The 23,244-nt window shown below is 44.7% G+C and overlaps 6 non-coding genes across 6 annotated transcripts; all 6 read right to left on the bottom strand.

The window, feature by feature from the left end:
- Positions 1 to 2,909: 2,909 nt before the first annotated feature.
- On the bottom strand, positions 2,910 to 2,981 carry TRNAG-CCC (transfer RNA glycine (anticodon CCC)). The gene has a single exon. It is a non-coding gene; the product is annotated as a tRNA-Gly (tRNA).
- Positions 2,982 to 4,498: 1,517 nt separating this feature from the next.
- Positions 4,499 to 4,570, bottom strand: TRNAG-CCC (transfer RNA glycine (anticodon CCC)). Its single transcript has one exon. It is a non-coding gene; the product is annotated as a tRNA-Gly (tRNA).
- A 1,517-nt stretch (positions 4,571 to 6,087) lies between these two features.
- On the bottom strand, positions 6,088 to 6,159 carry TRNAG-CCC (transfer RNA glycine (anticodon CCC)). The gene has a single exon. It is a non-coding gene; the product is annotated as a tRNA-Gly (tRNA).
- Positions 6,160 to 10,645: 4,486 nt separating this feature from the next.
- TRNAG-CCC (transfer RNA glycine (anticodon CCC)) lies at positions 10,646 to 10,717 on the bottom strand. Its single transcript has one exon. It is a non-coding gene; the product is annotated as a tRNA-Gly (tRNA).
- A 4,714-nt stretch (positions 10,718 to 15,431) lies between these two features.
- TRNAG-CCC (transfer RNA glycine (anticodon CCC)) lies at positions 15,432 to 15,503 on the bottom strand. The gene has a single exon. It is a non-coding gene; the product is annotated as a tRNA-Gly (tRNA).
- Positions 15,504 to 21,793: 6,290 nt separating this feature from the next.
- Positions 21,794 to 21,865, bottom strand: TRNAG-CCC (transfer RNA glycine (anticodon CCC)). Its single transcript has one exon. It is a non-coding gene; the product is annotated as a tRNA-Gly (tRNA).
- Between the last annotated feature and the right edge of the window lie 1,379 nt (positions 21,866 to 23,244).

Raw genomic sequence — 23,244 nt, 5'->3', positions numbered from 1 at the left:
AATGAACATATTTAGGCAGCATTGGAAGCAAAGCAGCGAAGATAAAGAGAGTGCCTTCCATGAAATGCCCAGGAGAATGATAAGAGCAGAACGAAAAGGCAAGAATGACATTCAAAGCATGCCCAGAAAAACGTGTGACGGTCCCACCAGTCATTTATGCTTATAATTGGGTATCTTTACTTTCAAAGTATGGGGTTGATCCTTTGGCGATCACTCTCTTGTATTTCAGCAGAGACAGATAGTTGAGAAGTCTTTTCTCACATAGCTAGCACAAGCCTGCGCTTTTCCTTGCTGGTAGCGTGGAAATGACAGATTGGTTCTCAGAAGAAAAAACAAGAAATATTATAGCAGAGGATGGTTTCTATCCATCGACCTCTGGGTTATGGGCCCAGCACGCTTCCGCTGCGCCACTCTGCTCCCTTGTAAAAGTGTTCTCTTTATGCAGAGGAGGAGCTTTCAGCGAAGTGGCGAGGGATTGGTGGGTCTCGCTCCTCATTTGCCTAAGCATGCTGCAATGTATGCTGGGTGCAGAAAATCTTCATCTTCTCGTCTCACAGTCAGTCATAACTGAAAGTGCAGACCCTCTTGGGAACTAGCAGTTTCAGGCCTTTACCAAGATAGCAGCTCTCTAACCCTCTCCTCTCTCTTTGATCCTAGCGCTAGCATGCTCAGGATTTGATTTTAACTGGGAGCCAGAGATCTACCCGGTGAGGGCTTGCCCGGTGTGAGGCTTTTGAGCGTTTGGGAGCGTTCTTGACGTGAGGACGTTGGACAGGAAATGTTGCCATCTTGAAATATCCAACCTTCCTGCTGTCGTGAGAGGCTCTTTCCATGGACATCTGCCTCTTGGAGTCCTCTCAACTTGCTCTCTGATATAACATTTTGTGAGCTGCAGTTACATCCGATGGCTACAAGGTGGCGCTGCATTCAGGTGAGAGAACAAGTGTGCACAAAATCGTTGGGGACTTTTGCCAGATTCATCGGTGGATCTTGCCTACTTTTATTCACATGCTAGATATTGCCTAGAAATGCTTTTTAATATAGAGATGCTACAGTTAGAATGTCTGGTCGGGGTTCAGCCCTTTCATTGTCTACCGCCCGCAACATATTTATTACCAGCACATGTGAGTGGTGACTCTGCTTTTTGGAAAATAGCATCTAATAGGACAATGAATGTAGCAGATGGGGCGATCGAGATGCCTACCTAAGTATTTCATTTTTTTTTAAATTTAACGTCTGATTAATCTGTTCATGATATTTCCGTTTTGTGACATGTTGCATTAAAACAAATCCTGCTTGGAGAACATATAAAAATTTGCACTGCATTGGCTGTGAATCGAACCCGGGTCAACTGCTTGGGAAGCAGCTATGCTCACCACTATACCACCAACGCCCTATGATGTGGTTGCTCTCGGTTCTAAAGATTACAACCCCGAGTTCAATGACTATCTTGCACCAGTTTCAATGGTGCATTTGGTTTAGATACCAACATGAAAAGCAGTAGAAAGTTTCTTGTAGAGGGTAAGGAACTGGGGATTGAAACCAAGGCCAAATCTGTGCAGAAGAGATGAAATGGAAAGCAGTAGTACAAATAGTGGAAATGAACATATTTAGGCAGCATTGGAAGCAAAGCAGCGAAGAGAAATAGAGTGCCTTCCATGAAATGCCCAGGAGAATGATAAGAGCAGAACGAAAAGGCAAGAATGACATTCAAAGCATGCCCAGAAAAACGTGTGACGGTCCCACCAGTCATTTATGCTTATAATTGGGTATCTTTACTTTCAAAGTATGGGGTTGATCCTTTGGCGATCACTCTCTTGTATTTCAGCAGAGACAGATAGTTGAGAAGTCTTTTCTCACATAGCTAGCACAAGCCTGCGCTTTTCCTTGCTGGTAGCGTGGAAATGACAGATTGGTTCTCAGAAGAAAAAACAAGAAATATTATAGCAGAGGATGGTTTCGATCCATCGACCTCTGGGTTATGGGCCCAGCACGCTTCCGCTGCGCCACTCTGCTCCCTTGTAAAAGTGTTCTCTTTATGCAGAGGAGGAGCTTTCAGCGAAGTGGCGAGGGATTGGTGGGTCTCGCTCCTCATTTGCCTAAGCATGCTGCAATGTATGCTGGGTGCAGAAAATCTTCATCTTCTCTTCTCACAGTCAGTCATAACTGAAAGTGCAGACCCTCTTGGGAACTAGCAGTTTCAGGCCTTTACCAAGATAGCAGCTCTCTAACCCTCTCCTCTCTCTTTGATCCTAGCGCTAGCATGCTCAGGATTTGATTTTAACTGGGAGCCAGAGATCTACCCGGTGACGGCGAGGCTTTTGAGCGTTTGGGAGCGTTCGGGACGTGAGGACGTTGGACAGGAAATGTTGCCATCTTGAAATATCCAACCTTCCTGCTGTCGTGAGAGGCTCTTTCCATGGACATCTGCCTCTTGGAGTCCTCTCAACTTGCTCTCTGATATAACATTTTGTGAGCTGCAGTTACATCCGATGGCTACAAGGTGGCGCTGCATTCAGGTGAGAGAACAAGTGTGCACAAAATCGTTGGGGACTTTTGCCAGATTCATCGGTGGATCTTGCCTACTTTTATTCACATGCTAGATATTGCCTAGAAATGCTTTTTAATATAGAGATGCTAGAGTTAGAATGTCTGGTCGGGGTTCAGCCCTTTCATTGTCTACCGCCCGCAACATATTTATTACCAGCACATGTGAGTGGTGACTCTGCTTTTTGGAAAATAGCATCTAATAGGACAATGAATGTAGCAGATGGGGCGATCGAGATGCCTGCCTAAGTATTTCATTTTTTTTAAAATTTAACATCTGATTAATCTGTTCATGATATTTCCGTTTTGTGACATGTTGCATTAAAACAAATCCTGCTTGGAGAACATATAAAAATTTGCACTGCATTGGCCGGGAATCGAACCCGGGTCAACTGCTTGGGAAGCAGCTATGCTCACCACTATACCACCAACGCTCTATGATGTGGTTGCTCTTGGTTCTAAAGATTACAACCCCGAGTTCAATGACTATCTTGCACCAGTTTCAATGGTGCATTTGGTTTAGATACCAACATGAAAAGCAGTAGAAAGTTTCATGTAGAGGGTAAGGAACTGGGGATTGAAACCAAGGACAAATCTGTGCAGAAGAGAAGAAATGGAAAGCAGTAGTCCAAATAGTGGAAATGAACATATTTAGGCAGCACTGGAAGCAAAGCAGCGAAGAGAAAGAGAGTGCCTTCCATGAAATGCCCAGGAGAATGATAAGAGCAGAACGAAAAGGCAAGAATGACATTCAAAGCATGCCCAGAAAAACGTGTGACAGGCCCACCAGTCATTTATGCTTATAATTGGGTATCTTTACTTTCAAAGTATGGGGTTGATCCTTTGGCGATCACTCTCTTGTATTTCAGCAGAGACAGATAGTTGAGAAGTCTTTTCTCACATAGCTAGCACAAGCCTGCGCTTTTCCTTGCTGGTAGCGTGGAAATGACAGATTGGTTCTCAGAAGAAAAAACAAGAAATATTATAGCAGAGGATGGTTTCGATCCATCGACCTCTGGGTTATGGGCCCAGCACGCTTCCGCTGCGCCACTCTGCTCCCTTGTAAAAGTGTTCTCTTTATGCAGAGGAGGAGCTTTCAGCGAAGTGGCGAGGGATTGGTGGGTCTCGCTCCTCATTTGCCTAAGCATGCTGCAAAGTATGCTGGGTGCAGAAAATCTTCATCTTCTCGTCTCACAGTCAGTCATAACTGAAAGTGCAGACCCTCTTGGGAACTAGCAGTTTCAGGCCTTTACCAAGATAGCAGCTCTCTAACCCTCTCCTCTCTCTTTGATCCTAGCGCTAGCATGCTCAGGATTTGATTTTAACTGGGAGCCAGAGATCTACCCGGTGAGGGTGAGGCTTTTGAGCGTTTGGGAGCGTTCGGGACGTGAGGACGTTGGACAGGAAATGTTGCCATCTTGAAATATCCAACCTTCCTGCTGTCGTGAGAGGCTCTTTCCATGGACATCTGCCTCTTGGAGTCCTCTCAACTTGCTCTCTGATATAACATTTTGTGAGCTGCAGTTACATCCGATGGCTACAAGGTGGCGCTGCATTCAGGTGAGAGAACAAGTGTGCACAAAATCGTTGGGGACTTTTGCCAGATTCATCGGTGGATCTTGCCTACTTTTATTCACATGCTAGATATTGCCTAGAAATGCTTTTTAATATAGAGATGCTACAGTTAGAATGTCTGGTCGGGGTTCAGCCCTTTCATTGTCTACCGCCCGCAACATATTTATTACCAGCACATGTGAGTGGTGACTCTGCTTTTTGGAAAATAGCATCTAATAGGACAATGAATGTAGCAGATGGGGCGATCGAGATGCCTGCCTAAGTATTTCATTTTTTTTTTTAATTTAACGTCTGATTAATCTGTTCATGATATTTCCGTTTTGTGACATGTTGCATTAAAACAAATCCTGCTTGGAGAACATATAAAAATTTGCTCTGCATTGGCCGGGAATCGAACCCGGGTCAACTGCTTGGGAAGCAGCTATGCTCACCACTATACCACCAATGCCCTATGATGTGGTTGCTCTCGGTTCTAAAGATTACAACCCCGAGTTCAATGACTATCTTGCACCAGTTTCAATGGTGCATTTGGTTTAGATACCAACATGAAAAGCAGTAGAAAGTTTCTTGTAGAGGGTAAGGAACTGGGGATTGAAACCAAGGCCAAATCTGTGCAGAAGAGAAGAAATGGAAAGCAGTAGTACAAATAGTGGAAATGAACATATTTAGGCAGCATTGGAAGCAAAGCAGCGAAGAGAAAGAGAGTGCCTTCCATGAAATGCCCAGGAGAATGATAAGAGCAGAACGAAAAGGCAAGAATGACATTCAAAGCATGCCCAGAAAAACGTGTGACGGTCCCACCAGTCATTTATGCTTATAATTGGGTATCTTTACTTTCAAAGTATGGGGTTGATCCTTTGGCGATCACTCTCTTGTATTTCAGCAGAGACAGATAGTTGAGAAGTCTTTTCTCACATAGCTAGCACAAGCCTGCGCTTTTCCTTGCTGGTAGCGTGGAAATGACAGATTGGTTCTCAGAAGAAAAAACAAGAAATATTATAGCAGAGGATGGTTTCGATCCATCGACCTCTGGGTTATGGGCCCAGCACGCTTCCGCTGCGCCACTCTGCTCCCTTGTAAAAGTGTTCTCTTTATGCAGAGGAGGAGCTTTCAGCGAAGTGGCGAGGGAGTTGGTGGGTCTCGCTCCTCATTTGCCTAAGCATGCTGCAATGTATGCTGGGTGCAGAAAATCTTCATCTTCTCATCTCACAGTCAGTCATAACTGAAAGTGCAGACCCTCTTGGGAACTAGCAGTTTCAGGCCTTTACCAAGATAGCAGCTCTCTAACCCTCTCCTCTCTCTTTGATCCTAGCGCTAGCATGCTCAGGATTTGATTTTAACTGGGAGCCAGAGATCTACCCGGTGAGGGCGAGGCTTTTGAGCGTTTGGGAGCGTTCGGGACGTGAGGACGTTGGACAGGAAATGTTGCCATCTTGAAATATCCAACCTTCCTGCTGTCGTGAGAGGCTCTTTCCATGGACATCTGCCTCTTGGAGTCCTCTCAACTTGCTCTCTGATATAACATTTTGTGAGCTGCAGTTACATCCGATGGCTACAAGGTGGCGCTGCATTCAGGTGAGAGAACAAGTGTGCACAAAATCGTTGGGGACTTTTGCCAGATTCATCGGTGGATCTTGCCTACTTTTATTCACATGCTAGATATTGCCTAGAAATGCTTTTTAATATAGAGATGCTACAGTTAGAATGTCTGGTCGGGGTTCAGCCCTTTCATTGTCTACCGCCCGCAACATATTTATTACCAGCACATGTGAGTGGTGACTCTGCTTTTTGGAAAATAGCATCTAATAGGACAATGAATGTAGCAGATGGGGCGATCGAGATGCCTGCCTAAGTATTTCATTTTTTTTTTAATTTAACGTCTGATTAATCTGTTCATGATATTTCCGTTTTGTGACATGTTGCATTAAAACAAATCCTGCTTGGAGAACATATAAAAATTTGCACTGCATTGGCCGGGAATCGAACCCGGGTCAACTGCTTGGGAAGCAGCTATGCTCACCACTATACCACCAACGCCCTATGATGTGGTTGCTCTCGGTTCTAAAGATTACAACCCCGAGTTCAATGACTATCTTGCACCAGTTTCAATGGTGCATTTGGTTTAGATACCAACATGAAAAGCAGTAGAAAGTTTCTTGTAGAGGGTAAGGAACTGGGGATTGAAACCAAGGCCAAATCTGTGCAGAAGAGAAGAAATGGAAAGCAGTAGTACAAATAGTGGAAATGAACATATTTAGCTAGCATTGGAAGCAAAGCAGCGAAGAGAAAGAGAGTGCCTTCCATGAAATGCCCAGGAGAATGATAAGAGCAGAACGAAAAGGCAAGAATGACATTCAAAGCATGCCCAGAAAAACGTGTGACGGTCCCACCAGTCATTTATGCTTATAATTGGGTATCTTTACTTTCAAAGTATGGGGTTGATCCTTTGGCGATCACTCTCTTGTATTTCAGCAGAGACAGATAGTTGAGAAGTCTTTTCTCACATAGCTAGCACAAGCCTGCGCTTTTCCTTGCTGGTAGCGTGGAAATGACAGATTGGTTCTCAGAAGAAAAAACAAGAAATATTATAGCAGAGGATGGTTTCGATCCATCGACCTCTGGGTTATGGGCCCACCACGCTTCCGCTGCGCCACTCTGCTCCCTTGTAAAAGTGTTCTCTTTATGCAGAGGAGGAGCTTTCAGCGAAGTGGCGAGGGATTGGTGGGTCTCGCTCCTCATTTGCCTAAGCATGCTGCAATGTATGCTGGGTGCAGAAAATCTTCATCTTCTCGTCTCACAATCAGTCATAACTGAAAGTGCAGACCCTCTTGGGAACTAGCAGTTTCAGGCCTTTACCAAGATAGCAGCTCTCTAACCCTCTCCTCTCTCTTTGATCCTAGCGCTAGCATGCTCAGGATTTGATTTTAACTGGGAGCCAGAGATCTACCCGGTGAGGGCTTGCCCGGTGTGAGGCTTTTGAGCGTTTGGGAGCGTTCGGGACGTGAGGACGTTGGACAGGAAATGTTGCCACCGATGGCTACAAGGTGGCGCTGCATTCAGGTGAGAGAACAAGTGTGCACAAAATCGTTGGGGACTTTTGCCAGATTCATCGGTGCATCTTGCCTACTTTTATTCACATGCTAGATATTGCCTAGAAATGCTTTTTAATATAGAGATGCTAGAGTTAGAATGTCTGGTCGGGGTTCAGCCCTTTCATTGTCTACCGCCCGCAACATATTTATTACCAGCACATGTGAGTGGTGACTCTGCTTTTTGGAAAATAGCATCTAATAGGACAATGAATGTAGCAGATGGGGCGATCGAGATGCCTACCTAAGTATTTCATTTTTTTTTTAATTTAACGTCTGATTAATCTGTTCATGATATTTCCGTTTTGTGACATGTTGCATTAAAACAAATCCTGCTTGGAGAACATATAAAAATTTGCACTGCATTGGCCGTGAATCGAACCCGGGTCAACTGCTTGGGAAGCAGCTATGCTCACCACTATACCACCAACGCCCTATGATGTGGTTGCTCTCGGTTCTAAAGAATACAACCCCGAGTTCAATGACTATCTTGCACCAGTTTCAATGGTGCATTTGGTTTAGATACCAACATGAAAAGCAGTAGAAAGTTTCTTGTAGAGGGTAAGGAACTGGGGATTGAAACCAAGGCCAAATCTGTGCAGAAGAGAAGAAATGGAAAGCAGTAGTACAAATAGTGGAAATGAACATATTTAGGCAGCATTGGAAGCAAAGCAGCGAAGAGAAAGAGAGTGCCTTCCATGAAATGCCCAGGAGAATGATAAGAGCAGAACGAAAAGGCAAGAATGACATTCAAAGCATGCCCAGAAAAACGTGTGACAGTCCCACCAGTCATTTATGCTTATAATTGGGTATCTTTACTTTCAAAGTATGGGGTTGATCCTTTGGCGATCACTCTCTTGTATTTCAGCAGAGACAGATAGTTGAGAAGTCTTTTCTCACATAGCTAGCACAAGCCTGCGCTTTTCCTTGCTGGTAGCGTGGAAATGACAGATTGGTTCTCAGAAGAAAAAACAAGAAATATTATAGCAGAGGATGGTTTCAATCCATCGACCTCTGGGTTATGGGCCCAGCACGCTTCCGCTGCGCCACTCTGCTCCCTTGTAAAAGTGTTCTCTTTATGCAGAGGAGGAGCTTTCAGCGAAGTGGCGAGGGATTGGTGGGTCTCGCTCCTCATTTGCCTAAGCATGCTGCAATGTATGCTGGGTGCAGAAAATCTTCATCTTCTCGTCTCACAGTCAGTCATAACTGAAAGTGCAGACCCTCTTGGGAACTAGCAGTTTCAGGCCTTTACCAAGATAGCAGCTCTCTAACCCTCTCCTCTCTCTTTGATCCTAGCGCTAGCATGCTCAGGATTTGATTTTAACTGGGAGCCAGAGATCTACCCGGTGAGGGCTTGCCCGGTGTGAGGCTTTTGAGCGTTTGGGAGCGTTCGGGACGTGAGGACGTTGGACAGGAAATGTTGCCACCGATGGCTACAAGGTGGCGCTGCATTCAGGTGAGAGAACAAGTGTGCACAAAATCGTTGGGGACTTTTGCCAGATTCATCGGTGCATCTTGCCTACTTTTATTCACATGCTAGATATTGCCTAGAAATGCTTTTTAATATAGAGATGCTAGAGTTAGAATGTCTGGTCGGGGTTCAGCCCTTTCATTGTCTACCGCCCGCAACATATTTATTACCAGCACATGTGAGTGGTGACTCTGCTTTTTGGAAAATAGCATCTAATAGGACAATGAATGTAGCAGATGGGGCGATCGAGATGCCTACCTAAGTATTTCATTTTTTTTTTAATTTAACGTCTGATTAATCTGTTCATGATATTTCCGTTTTGTGACATGTTGCATTAAAACAAATCCTGCTTGGAGAACATATAAAAATTTGCACTGCATTGGCCGTGAATCGAACCCGGGTCAACTGCTTGGGAAGCAGCTATGCTCACCACTATACCACCAACGCCCTATGATGTGGTTGCTCTCGGTTCTAAAGAATACAACCCCGAGTTCAATGACTATCTTGCACCAGTTTCAATGGTGCATTTGGTTTAGATACCAACATGAAAAGCAGTAGAAAGTTTCTTGTAGAGGGTAAGGAACTGGGGATTGAAACCAAGGCCAAATCTGTGCAGAAGAGAAGAAATGGAAAGCAGTAGTACAAATAGTGGAAATGAACATATTTAGGCAGCATTGGAAGCAAAGCAGCGAAGAGAAAGAGAGTGCCTTCCATGAAATGCCCAGGAGAATGATAAGAGCAGAACGAAAAGGCAAGAATGACATTCAAAGCATGCCCAGAAAAACGTGTGACAGTCCCACCAGTCATTTATGCTTATAATTGGGTATCTTTACTTTCAAAGTATGGGGTTGATCCTTTGGCGATCACTCTCTTGTATTTCAGCAGAGACAGATAGTTGAGAAGTCTTTTCTCACATAGCTAGCACAAGCCTGCGCTTTTCCTTGCTGGTAGCGTGGAAATGACAGATTGGTTCTCAGAAGAAAAAACAAGAAATATTATAGCAGAGGATGGTTTCAATCCATCGACCTCTGGGTTATGGGCCCAGCACGCTTCCGCTGCGCCACTCTGCTCCCTTGTAAAAGTGTTCTCTTTATGCAGAGGAGGAGCTTTCAGCGAAGTGGCGAGGGATTGGTGGGTCTCGCTCCTCATTTGCCTAAGCATGCTGCAATGTATGCTGGGTGCAGAAAATCTTCATCTTCTCGTCTCACAGTCAGTCATAACTGAAAGTGCAGACCCTCTTGGGAACTAGCAGTTTCAGGCCTTTACCAAGATAGCAGCTCTCTAACCCTCTCCTCTCTCTTTGATCCTAGCGCTAGCATGCTCAGGATTTGATTTTAACTGGGAGCCAGAGATCTACCCGGTGAGGGCGAGGCTTTTGAGCGTTTGGGAGCGTTCGGGACGTGAGGACGTTGGACAGGAAATGTTGCCATCTTGAAATATCCAACCTTCCTGCTGTCGTGAGAGGCTCTTTCCATGGACATCTGCCTCTTGGAGTCCTCTCAACTTGCTCTCTGATATAACATTTTGTGAGCTGCAGTTACATCCGATGGCTACAAGGTGGCGCTGCATTCAGGTGAGAGAACAAGTGTGCACAAAATCGTTGGGGACTTTTGCCAGATTCATCGGTGGATCTTGCCTACTTTTATTCACATGCTAGATATTGCCTAGAAATGCTTTTTAATATAGAGATGCTACAGTTAGAATGTCTGGTCGGGGTTCAGCCCTTTCATTGTCTACCGCCCGCAACATATTTATTACCAGCACATGTGAGTGGTGACTCTGCTTTTTGGAAAATAGCATCTAATAGGACAATGAATGTAGCAGATGGGGCGATCGAGATGCCTGCCTAAGTATTTCATTTTTTTTTTTATTTAACGTCTGATTAATCTGTTCATGATATTTCCGTTTTGTGACATGTTGCATTAAAACAAATCCTGCTTGGAGAACATATAAAAATTTGCACTGCATTGGCCGGGAATCGAACCCGGGTCAACTGCTTGGGAAGCAGCTATGCTCACCACTATACCACCAACGCCCTATGATGTGGTTGCTCTCGGTTCTAAAGATTACAACCCCGAGTTCAATGACTATCTTGCACCAGTTTCAATGGTGCATTTGGTTTAGATACCAACATGAAAAGCAGTAGAAAGTTTCTTGTAGAGGGTAAGGAACTGGGGATTGAAACCAAGGCCAAATCTGTGCAGAAGAGAAGAAATGGAAAGCAGTAGTACAAATAGTGGAAATGAACATATTTAGGCAGCATTGGAAGCAAAGCAGCGAAGAGAAAGAGAGTGCCTTCCATGAAATGCCCAGGAGAATGATAAGAGCAGAACGAAAAGGCAAGAATGACATTCAAAGCATGCCCAGAAAAACGTGTGACGGTCCCACCAGTCATTTATGCTTATAATTGGGTATCTTTACTTTCAAAGTATGGGGTTGATCCTTTGGCGATCACTCTCTTGTATTTCAGCAGAGACAGATAGTTGAGAAGTCTTTTCTCACATAGCTAGCACAAGCCTGCGCTTTTCCTTGCTGGTAGCGTGGAAATGACAGATTGGTTCTCAGAAGAAAAAACAAGAAATATTATAGCAGAGGATGGTTTCGATCCATCGACCTCTGGGTTATGGGCCCAGCACGCTTCCGCTGCGCCACTCTGCTCCCTTGTAAAAGTGTTCTCTTTATGCAGAGGAGGAGCTTTCAGCGAAGTGGCGAGGGATTGGTGGGTCTCGCTCCTCATTTGCCTAAGCATGCTGCAATGTATGCTGGGTGCAGAAAATCTTCATCTTCTCGTCTCACAGTCAGTCATAACTGAAAGTGCAGACCCTCTTGGGAACTAGCAGTTTCAGGCCTTTACCAAGATAGCAGCTCTCTAACCCTCTCCTCTCTCTTTGATCCTAGCGCTAGCATGCTCAGGATTTGATTTTAACTGGGAGCCAGAGATCTACCCGCTGAGGGCTTGCCCGGTGTGAGGCTTTTGAGCGTTTGGGAGCGTTCGGGACGTGAGGACGTTGGACAGGAAATGTTGCCATCTTGAAATATCCAACCTTCCTGCTGTCGTGAGAGGCTCTTTCCATGGACATCTGCCTCTTGGAGTCCTCTCAACTTGCTCTCTGATATAACATTTTGTGAGCTGCAGTTACATCCGATGGCTACAAGGTGGCGCTGCATTCAGGTGAGAGAACAAGTGTGCACAAAATCGTTGGGGACTTTTGCCAGATTCATCGGTGGATCTTGCCTACTTTTATTCACATGCTAGATATTGCCTAGAAATGCTTTTTAATATAGAGATGCTACAGTTAGAATGTCTGGTCGGGGTTCAGCCCTTTCATTGTCTACCGCCCGCAACATATTTATTACCAGCACATGTGAGTGGTGACTCTGCTTTTTGGAAAATAGCATCTAATAGGACAATGAATGTAGCAGATGGGGCGATCGAGATGCCTGCCTAAGTATTTCATTTTTTTTTAAATTTAACGTCTGATTAATCTGTTCATGATATTTCCGTTTTGTGACATGTTGCATTAAAACAAATCCTGCTTGGAGAACATATAAAAATTTGCACTGCATTGGCCGGGAATCGAACCCGGGTCAATTGCTTGGGAAGCAGCTATGCTCACCACTATACCACCAACGCCCTATGATGTGGTTGCTCTCGGTTCTAAAGATTACAACCCCGAGTTCAATGACTATCTTGCACCAGTTTCAATGGTGCATTTGGTTTAGATACCAACATGAAAAGCAGTAGAAAGTTTCTTGTAGAGGGTAAGGAACTGGGGATTGAAACCAAGGCCAAATCTGTGCAGAAGAGAAGAAATGGAAAGCAGTAGTACAAATAGTGGAAATGAACATATTTAGGCAGCATTGGAAGCAAAGCAGCGAAGAGAAATAGAGTGCCTTCCATGAAATGCCCAGGAGAATGATAAGAGCAGAACGAAAAGGCAAGAATGACATTCAAAGCATGCCCAGAAAAACGTGTGACGGTCCCACCAGTCATTTATGCTTATAATTGGGTATCTTTACTTTCAAAGTATGGGGTTGATCCTTTGGCGATCACTCTCTTGTATTTCAGCAGAGACAGATAGTTGAGAAGTCTTTTCTCACATAGCTAGCACAAGCCTGCGCTTTTCCTTGCTGGTAGCGTGGAAATGACAGATTGGTTCTCAGAAGAAAAAACAAGAAATATTATAGCAGAGGATGGTTTCGATCCATCGACCTCTGGGTTATGGGCCCAGCACGCTTCCGCTGCGCCACTCTGCTCCCTTGTAAAAGTGTTCTCTTTATGCAGAGGAGGAGCTTTCAGCGAAGTGGCGAGGGATTGGTGGATCTCGCTCCTCATTTGCCTAAGTATGCTGCAATGTATGCTGGGTGCAGAAAATCTTCATCTTCTCGTCTCACAGTCAGTCATAACTGAAAGTGCAGACCCTCTTGGGAACTAGCAGTTTCAGGCCTTTACCAAGATAGCAGCTCTCTAACCCTCTCCTCTCTCTTTGATCCTAGCGCTAGCATGCTCAGGATTTGATTTTAACTGGGAGCCAGAGATCTACCCGGTGAGGGCTTGCCCGGTGTGAGGCTTTTGAGCGTTTGGGAGCGTTCGGGACGTGAGGACGTTGGACAGGAAATGTTGCCATCTTGAAATATCCAACCTTCCTGCTGTCGTGAGAGGCTCTTTCCATGGACATCTGCCTCTTGGAGTCCTCTCAACTTGCTCTCTGATATAACATTTTGTGAGCTGCAGTTACATCCGATGGCTACAAGGTGGCGCTGCATTCAGGTGAGAGAACAAGTGTGCACAAAATCGTTGGGGACTTTTGCCAGATTCATCGGTGGATCTTGCCTACTTTTATTCACATGCTAGATATTGCCTAGAAATGCTTTTTAATATAGAGATGCTAGAGTTAGAATGTCTGGTCGGGGTTCAGCCCTTTCATTGTCTACCGCCCGCAACATATTTATTACCAGCACATGTGAGTGGTGACTCTGCTTTTTGGAAAATAGCATCTAATAGGACAATGAATGTAGCAGATGGGGCGATCGAGATGCCTACCTAAGTATTTCATTTTTTTTTAAATTTAACGTCTGATTAATCTGTTCATGATATTTCCGTTTTGTGACATGTTGCATTAAAACAAATCCTGCTTGGAGAACATATAAAAATTTGCACTGCATTGGCTGTGAATCGAACCCGGGTCAACTGCTTGGGAAGCAGCTATGCTCACCACTATACCACCAACGCCCTATGATGTGGTTGCTCTCGGTTCTAAAGATTACAACCCCGAGTTCAATGACTATCTTGCACCAGTTTCAATGGTGCATTTGGTTTAGATACCAACATGAAAAGCAGTAGAAAGTTTCTTGTAGAGGGTAAGGAACTGGGGATTGAAACCAAGGCCAAATCTGTGCAGAAGAGATGAAATGGAAAGCAGTAGTACAAATAGTGGAAATGAACATATTTAGGCAGCATTGGAAGCAAAGCAGCGAAGAGAAATAGAGTGCCTTCCATGAAATGCCCAGGAGAATGATAAGAGCAGAACGAAAAGGCAAGAATGACATTCAAAGCATGCCCAGAAAAACGTGTGACGGTCCCACCAGTCATTTATGCTTATAATTGGGTATCTTTACTTTCAAAGTATGGGGTTGATCCTTTGGCGATCACTCTCTTGTATTTCAGCAGAGACAGATAGTTGAGAAGTCTTTTCTCACATAGCTAGCACAAGCCTGCGCTTTTCCTTGCTGGTAGCGTGGAAATGACAGATTGGTTCTCAGAAGAAAAAACAAGAAATATTATAGCAGAGGATGGTTTCGATCCATCGACCTCTGGGTTATGGGCCCAGCACGCTTCCGCTGCGCCACTCTGCTCCCTTGTAAAAGTGTTCTCTTTATGCAGAGGAGGAGCTTTCAGCGAAGTGGCGAGGGATTGGTGGGTCTCGCTCCTCATTTGCCTAAGCATGCTGCAATGTATGCTGGGTGCAGAAAATCTTCATCTTCTCGTCTCACAGTCAGTCATAACTGAAAGTGCAGACCCTCTTGGGAACTAGCAGTTTCAGGCCTTTACCAAGATAGCAGCTCTCTAACCCTCTCCTCTCTCTTTGATCCTAGCGCTAGCATGCTCAGGATTTGATTTTAACTGGGAGCCAGAGATCTACCCGGTGACGGCGAGGCTTTTGAGCGTTTGGGAGCGTTCGGGACGTGAGGACGTTGGACAGGAAATGTTGCCATCTTGAAATATCCAACCTTCCTGCTGTCGTGAGAGGCTCTTTCCATGGACATCTGCCTCTTGGAGTCCTCTCAACTTGCTCTCTGATATAACATTTTGTGAGCTGCAGTTACATCCGATGGCTACAAGGTGGCGCTGCATTCAGGTGAGAGAACAAGTGTGCACAAAATCGTTGGGGACTTTTGCCAGATTCATCGGTGGATCTTGCCTACTTTTATTCACATGCTAGATATTGCCTAGAAATGCTTTTTAATATAGAGATGCTAGAGTTAGAATGTCTGGTCGGGGTTCAGCCCTTTCATTGTCTACCGCCCGCAACATATTTATTACCAGCACATGTGAGTGGTGACTCTGCTTTTTGGAAAATAGCATCTAATAGGACAATGAATGTAGCAGATGGGGCGATCGAGATGCCTGCCTAAGTATTTCATTTTTTTTAAAATTTAACGTCTGATTAATCTGTTCATGATATTTCCGTTTTGTGACATGTTGCATTAAAACAAATCCTGCTTGGAGAACATATAAAAATTTGCACTGCATTGGCCGGGAATCGAACCCGGGTCAACTGCTTGGGAAGCAGCTATGCTCACCACTATACCACCAACGCTCTATGATGTGGTTGCTCTTGGTTCTAAAGATTACAACCCCGAGCTCAATGACTATCTTGCACCAGTTTCAATGGTGCATTTGGTTTAGATACCAACATGAAAAGCAGTAGAAAGTTTCTTGTAGAGGGTAAGGAACTGGGGATTGAAACCAAGGACAAATCTGTGCAGAAGAGAAGAAATGGAAAGCAGTAGTACAAATAGTGGAAATGAACATATTTAGGCAGCACTGGAAGCAAAGCAGCGAAGAGAAAGAGAGTGCCTTCCATGAAATGCCCAGGAGAATGATAAGAGCAGAACGAAAAGGCAAGAATGACATTCAAAGCATGCCCAGAAAAACGTGTGACAGGCCCACCAGTCATTTATACTTATAATTGGGTATCTTTACTTTCAAAGTATGGGGTTGATCCTTTGGCGATCACTCTCTTGTATTTCAGCAGAGACAGATAGTTGAGAAGTCTTTTCTCACATAGCTAGCACAAGCCTGCGCTTTTCCTTGCTGGTAGCGTGGAAATGACAGATTGGTTCTCAGAAGAAAAAACAAGAAATATTATAGCAGAGGATGGTTTCGATCCATCGACCTCTGGGTTATGGGCCCAGCACGCTTCCGCTGCGCCACTCTGCTCCCTTGTAAAAGTGTTCTCTTTATGCAGAGGAGGAGCTTTCAGCGAAGTGGCGAGGGATTGGTGGGTCTCGCTCCTCATTTGCCTAAGCATGCTGCAATGTATGCTGGGTGCAGAAAATCTTCATCTTCTCATCTCACAGTCAGTCATAACTGAAAGTGCAGACCCTCTTGGGAACTAGCAGTTTCAGGCCTTTACCAAGATAGCAGCTCTCTAACCCTCTCCTCTCTCTTTGATCCTAGCGCTAGCATGCTCAGGATTTGATTTTAACTGGGAGCCAGAGATCTACCCGGTGAGGGCGAGGCTTTTGAGCGTTTGGGAGCGTTCGGGACGTGAGGACGTTGGACAGGAAATGTTGCCATCTTGAAATATCCAACCTTCCTGCTGTCGTGAGAGGCTCTTTCCATGGACATCTGCCTCTTGGAGTCCTCTCAACTTGCTCTCTGATATAACATTTTGTGAGCTGCAGTTACATCCGATGGCTACAAGGTGGCGCTGCATTCAGGTGAGAGAACAAGTGTGCACAAAATCGTTGGGGACTTTTGCCAGATTCATCGGTGGATCTTGCCTACTTTTATTCACATGCTAGATATTGCCTAGAAATGCTTTTTAATATAGAGATGCTACAGTTAGAATGTCTGGTCGGGGTTCAGCCCTTTCATTGTCTACCGCCCGCAACATATTTATTACCAGCACATGTGAGTGGTGACTCTGCTTTTTGGAAAATAGCATCTAATAGGACAATGAATGTAGCAGATGGGGCGATCGAGATGCCTGCCTAAGTATTTCATTTTTTTTTTAATTTAACGTCTGATTAATCTGTTCATGATATTTCCGTTTTGTGACATGTTGCATTAAAACAAATCCTGCTTGGAGAACATATAAAAATTTGCACTTCATTGGCCGGGAATCGAACCCGGGTCAACTGCTTGGGAAGCAGCTATGCTCACCACTATACCACCAATGCCCTATGATGTGGTTGCTCTCGGTTCTAAAGATTACAACCCCGAGTTCAATGACTATCTTGCACAAGTTTCAATGGTGCATTTGGTTTAGATACCAACATGAAAAGCAGTAGAAAGTTTCTTGTAGAGGGTAAGGAACTGGGGATTGAAACCAAGGCCAAATCTGTGCAGAAGAGAAGAAATGGAAAGCAGTAGTACAAATAGTGGAAATGAACATATTTAGCTAGCATTGGAAGCAAAGCAGCGAAGAGAAAGAGAGTGCCTTCCATGAAATGCCCAGGAGAATGATAAGAGCAGAACGAAAAGGCAAGAATGACATTCAAAGCATGCCCAGAAAAACGTGTGACGGTCCCACCAGTCATTTATGCTTATAATTGGGTATCTTTACTTTCAAAGTATGGGGTTGATCCTTTGGCGATCACTCTCTTGTATTTCAGCAGAGACAGATAGTTGAGAAGTCTTTTCTCACATAGCTAGCACAAGCCTGCGCTTTTCCTTGCTGGTAGCGTGGAAATGACAGATTGGTTCTCAGAAGAAAAAACAAGAAATATTATAGCAGAGGATGGTTTCGATCCATCGACCTCTGGGTTATGGGCCCAGCACGCTTCCGCTGCGCCACTCTGCTCCCTTGTAAAAGTGTTCTCTTTATGCAGAGGAGGAGCTTTCAGCGAAGTGGCGAGGGATTGGTGGGTCTCGCTCCTCATTTGCCTAAGCATGCTGCAATGTATGCTGGGTGCAGAAAATCTTCATCTTCTCGTCTCACAGTCAGTCATAACTGAAAGTGCAGACCCTCTTGGGAACTAGCAGTTTCAGGCCTTTACCAAGATAGCAGCTCTCTAACCCTCTCCTCTCTCTTTGATCCTAGCGCTAGCATGCTCAGGATTTGATTTTAACTGGGAGCCAGAGATCTACCCGCTGAGGGCTTGCCCGGTGTGAGGCTTTTGAGCGTTTGGGAGCGTTCGGGACGTGAGGACGTTGGACAGGAAATGTTGCCATCTTGAAATATCCAACCTTCCTGCTGTCGTGAGAGGCTCTTTCCATGGACATCTGCCTCTTGGAGTCCTCTCAACTTGCTCTCTGATATAACATTTTGTGAGCTGCAGTTACATCCGATGGCTACAAGGTGGCGCTGCATTCAGGTGAGAGAACAAGTGTGCACAAAATCGTTGGGGACTTTTGCCAGATTCATCGGTGGATCTTGCCTACTTTTATTCACATGCTAGATATTGCCTAGAAATGCTTTTTAATATAGAGATGCTACAGTTAGAATGTCTGGTCGGGGTTCAGCCCTTTCATTGTCTACCGCCCGCAACATATTTATTACCAGCACATGTGAGTGGTGACTCTGCTTTTTGGAAAATAGCATCTAATAGGACAATGAATGTAGCAGATGGGGCGATCGAGATGCCTGCCTAAGTATTTCATTTTTTTTTTAATTTAACGTCTGATTAATCTGTTCATGATATTTCCGTTTTGTGACATGTTGCATTAAAACAAATCCTGCTTGGAGAACATATAAAAATTTGCACTGCATTGGCCGGTAATCGAACCCGGGTCAATTGCTTGGGAAGCAGCTATGCTCACCACTATACCACCAACGCCCTATGATGTGGTTGCTCTCGGTTCTAAAGATTACAACCCCGAGTTCAATGACTATCTTGCACCAGTTTCAATGGTGCATTTGGTTTAGATACCAACATGAAAAGCAGTAGAAAGTTTCTTGTAGAGGGTAAGGAACTGGGGATTGAAACCAAGGCCAAATCTGTGCAGAAGAGAAGAAATGGAAAGCAGTAGTACAAATAGTGGAAATGAACATATTTAGGCAGCATTGGAAGCAAAGCAGCGAAGAGAAAGAGAGTGCCTTCCATGAAATGCCCAGGAGAATGATAAGAGCAGAACGAAAAGGCAAGAATGACATTCAAAGCATGCCCAGAAAAACGTGTGACGGTCCCACCTGTCATTTATGCTTATAATTGGGTATCTTTACTTTCAAAGTATGGGGTTGATCCTTTGGCGATCACTCTCTTGTATTTCAGCAGAGACAGATAGTTGAGAAGTCTTTTCTCACATAGCTAGCACAAGCCTGCGCTTTTCCTTGCTGGTAGCGTGGAAATAACAGATTGGTTCTAAGAAGAAAAAACAAGAAATATTATAGCAGAGGATGGTTTCGATCCATCGACCTCTGGGTTATGGGCCCAGCACGCTTCCGCTGCGCCACTCTGCTCCCTTGTAAAAGTGTTCTCTTTATGCAGAGGAGGAGCTTTCAGCGAAGTGGCGAGGGATTGGTGGGTCTCGCTCCTCATTTGCCTAAGCATGCTGCAATGTATGCTGGGTGCAGAAAATCTTCATCTTCTCGTCTCACAGTCAGTCATAACTGAAAGTGCAGACCCTCTTGGGAACTAGCAGTTTCAGGCCTTTACCAAGATAGCAGCTCTCTAACCCTCTCCTCTCTCTTTGATCCTAGCGCTAGCATGCTCAGGATTTGATTTTAACTGGGAGCCAGAGATCTACCCGGTGAGGGCGAGGCTTTTGAGCATTTGGGAGCGTTCGGGACGTGAGGACATTGGACAGGAAATGTTGCCATCTTGAAATATCCAACCTTCCTGCTGTCGTGAGAGGCTCTTTCCATGGACATCTGCCTCTTGGAGTCCTCTCAACTTGCTCTCTGATATAACATTTTGTGAGCTGCAGTTACATCCGATGGCTACAAGGTGGCGCTGCATTCAGGTGAGAGAACAAGTGTGCACAAAATCGTTGGGGACTTTTGCCAGATTCATCGGTGGATCTTGCCTACTTTTATTCACATGCTAGATATTGCCTAGAAATGCTTTTTAATATAGAGATGCTAGAGTTAGAATGTCTGGTCGGGGTTCAGCCCTTTCATTGTCTACCGCCCGCAACATATTTATTACCAGCACATGTGAGTGGTGACTCTGCTTTTTGGAAAATAGCATCTAATAGGACAATTAATGTAGCAGATGGGGCGATCGAGATGCCTGCCTAAGTATTTCATTTTTTTTTAATTTAACGTCTGATTAATCTGTTCATGATATTTCCGTTTTGTGACATGTTGCATTAAAACAAATCCTGCTTGGAGAACATATAAAAATTTGCACTGCATTGGCCGGGAATCGAACCCGGGTCAATTGCTTGGGAAGCAGCTATGCTCACCACTATACCACCAACGCCCTATGATGTGGGTGCTCTCGGTTCTAAAGATTACAACCCCGAGTTCAATGACTATCTTGCACCAGTTTCAATGGTGCATTTGGTTTAGATACCAACATGAAAAGCAGTAGAAAGTTTCTTGTAGAGGGTAAGGAACTGGGGATTGAAACCAAGGCCAAATCTGTGCAGAAGAGAAGAAATGGAAAGCAGTAGTACAAATAGTGGAAATGAACATATTTAGGCAGCATTGGAAGCAAAACAGCGAAGAGAAAGAGAGTGCCTTCCATGAAATGCCCAGGAGAATGATAAGAGCAGAACGAAAAGGCAAGAATGACATTCAAAGCATGCCCAGAAAAACGTGTGAAGGTCCCACCAGTCATTTATGCTTATAATTGGGTATCTTTACTTTCAAAGTATGGGGTTGATCCTTTGGCGATCACTCTCTTGTATTTCAGCAGAGACAGATAGTTGAGAAGTCTTTTCTCACATAGCTAGCACAAGCCTGCGCTTTTCCTTGCTGGTAGCGTGGAAATGACAGATTGGTTCTCAGAAGAAAAAACAAGAAATATTATAGCAGAGGATGGTTTCGATCCATCGACCTCTGGGTTATGGGCCCAGCACGCTTCCGCTGTGCCACTCTGCTCCCTTGTAAAAGTGTTCTCTTTATGCAGAGGAGGAGCTTTCAGCGAAGTGGTGAGGGATTGGTGGGTCTCGCTCCTCATTTGCCTAAGCATGCTGCAATGTATGCTGGGTGCAGAAAATCTTCATCTTCTCGTCTCACAGTCAGTCATAACTGAAAGTGCAGACCCTCTTGGGAACTAGCAGTTTCAGGCCTTTACCAAGATAGCAGCTCTCTAACCCTCTCCTCTCTCTTTGATCCTAGCGCTAGCATGCTCAGGATTTGATTTTAACTGGGAGCCAGAGATCTACCCGGTGAGGGCGAGGCTTTTGAGCGTTTGGGAGCGTTCGGGACGTGAGGACGTTGGACAGGAAATGTTGCCATCTTGAAATATCCAACCTTCCTGCTGTCGTGAGAGGCTTTTTCCATGGACATCTGCCTCTTGGAGTCCTCTCAACTTGCTCTCTGATATAACATTTTGTGAGCTGCAGTTACATCCGATGGCTACAAGGTGGCGCTGCATTCAGGTGAGAGAACAAGTGTGCACAAAATCGTTGGGGACTTTTGCCAGATTCATCGGTGGATCTTGCCTACTTTTATTCACATGCTAGATATTGCCTAGAAATGCTTTTTAATATAGAGATGCTAGAGTTAGAATGTCTGGTCGGGGTTCAGCCCTTTCATTGTCTACTGCCCGCAACAAATTTATTACCAGCACATGTGAGTGGTGACTCTGCTTTTTGGAAAATAGCATCTAATAGGACAATGAATGTAGCAGATGGGGCGATCGAGATGCCTACCTAAGTATTTCATTTTTTTTAAAATTTAACGTCTGATTAATCTGTTCATGATATTTCCGTTTTGTGACATGTTGCATTAAAACAAATCCTGCTTGGAGAACATATAAAAATTTGCACTGCATTGGCCGGGAATCGAACCCGGGTCAACTGCTTGGGAAGCAGCTATGCTCACCACTATACCACCAACGCCCTATGATGTGTTTGCTCTCGGTTCTAAAGATTACAACCCCGAGTTCAATGACTATCTTGCACCAGTTTCAATGGTGCATTTGGTTTAGATACCAACATGAAAAGCAGTAGAAAGTTTCTTGTAGAGGGTAAGGAACTGGGGATTGAAACCAAGGCCAAATCTGTGCAGAAGAGAAGAAATGGAAAGCAGTAGTACAAATAGTGGAAATGAACATATTTAGGCAGCATTGGAAGCAAAGCAGCGAAGAGAAAGAGAGTGCCTTCCATGAAATGCCCAGGAGAATGATAAGAGCAGAACGAAAAGGCAAGAATGACATTCAAAGCATGCCCAGAAAAACGTGTGACGGTCCCACCAGTCATTTATGCTTATAATTGGGTATCTTTACTTTCAAAGTATGGGGTTGATCCTTTGGCGATCACTCTCTTGTATTTCAGCAGAGACAGATAGTTGAGAAGTCTTTTCTCACATAGCTAGCACAAGCCTGCGCTTTTCCTTGCTGGTAGCGTGGAAATGACAGATTGGTTCTCAGAAGAAAAAACAAGAAATATTATAGCAGAGGATGGTTTCGATCCATCGACCTCTGGGTTATGGCCCCAGCACGCTTCCGCTGCACCACTCTGCTCCCTTGTAAAAGTGTTCTCTTTATGCAGAGGAGGAGCTTTCAGCGAAGTGGCGAGGGATTGGTGGGTCTCGCTCCTCATTTGCCTAAGCATGCTGCAATGTATGCTGGGTGCAGAAAATCTTCATCTTCTCGTCTCACAGTCAGTCATAACTGAAAGTGCAGACCCTCTTGGGAACTAGCAGTTTCAGGCCTTTACCAAGATAGCAGCTCTCTAACCCTCTCCTCTCTCTTTGATCCTAGCGCTAGCATGCTCAGGATTTGATTTTAACTGGGAGCCAGAGATCTACCCGGTGAGGGCGAGGCTTTTGAGCGTTTGGGAGCGTTCGGGACGTGAGGACGTTGGACAGGAAATGTTGCCATCTTGAAATATCCAACCTTCCTGCTGTCGTGAGAGGCTCTTTCCATGGACATCTGCCTCTTGGAGTCCTCTCAACTTGCTCTCTGATATAACATTTTGTGAGCTGCAGTTACATCCGATGGCTACAAGGTGGCGCTGCATTCAGGTGAGAGAACAAGTGTGCACAAAATCGTTGGGGACTTTTGCCAGATTCATCGGTGGATCTTGCCTACTTTTATTCACATGCTAGATATTGCCTAGAAATGCTTTTTAATATAGAGATGCTACAGTTAAAATGTCTGGTCGGGGTTCAGCCCTTTCATTGTCTACCGCCCGCAACATATTTATTACCAGCACATGTGAGTGGTGACTCTGCTTTTTGGAAAATAGCATCTAATAGGACAATGAATGTAGCAGAT

Source organism: Triturus cristatus, chromosome 11 (genome assembly GCF_964204655.1).
Source record: "Triturus cristatus chromosome 11, aTriCri1.1, whole genome shotgun sequence".
Lineage (NCBI taxonomy): Eukaryota > Metazoa > Chordata > Amphibia > Caudata > Salamandridae > Triturus > Triturus cristatus.
The sequence above is the reverse complement of the archived record's forward strand: the minus strand, read 5'-3'. Positions and strand labels throughout refer to the sequence as shown.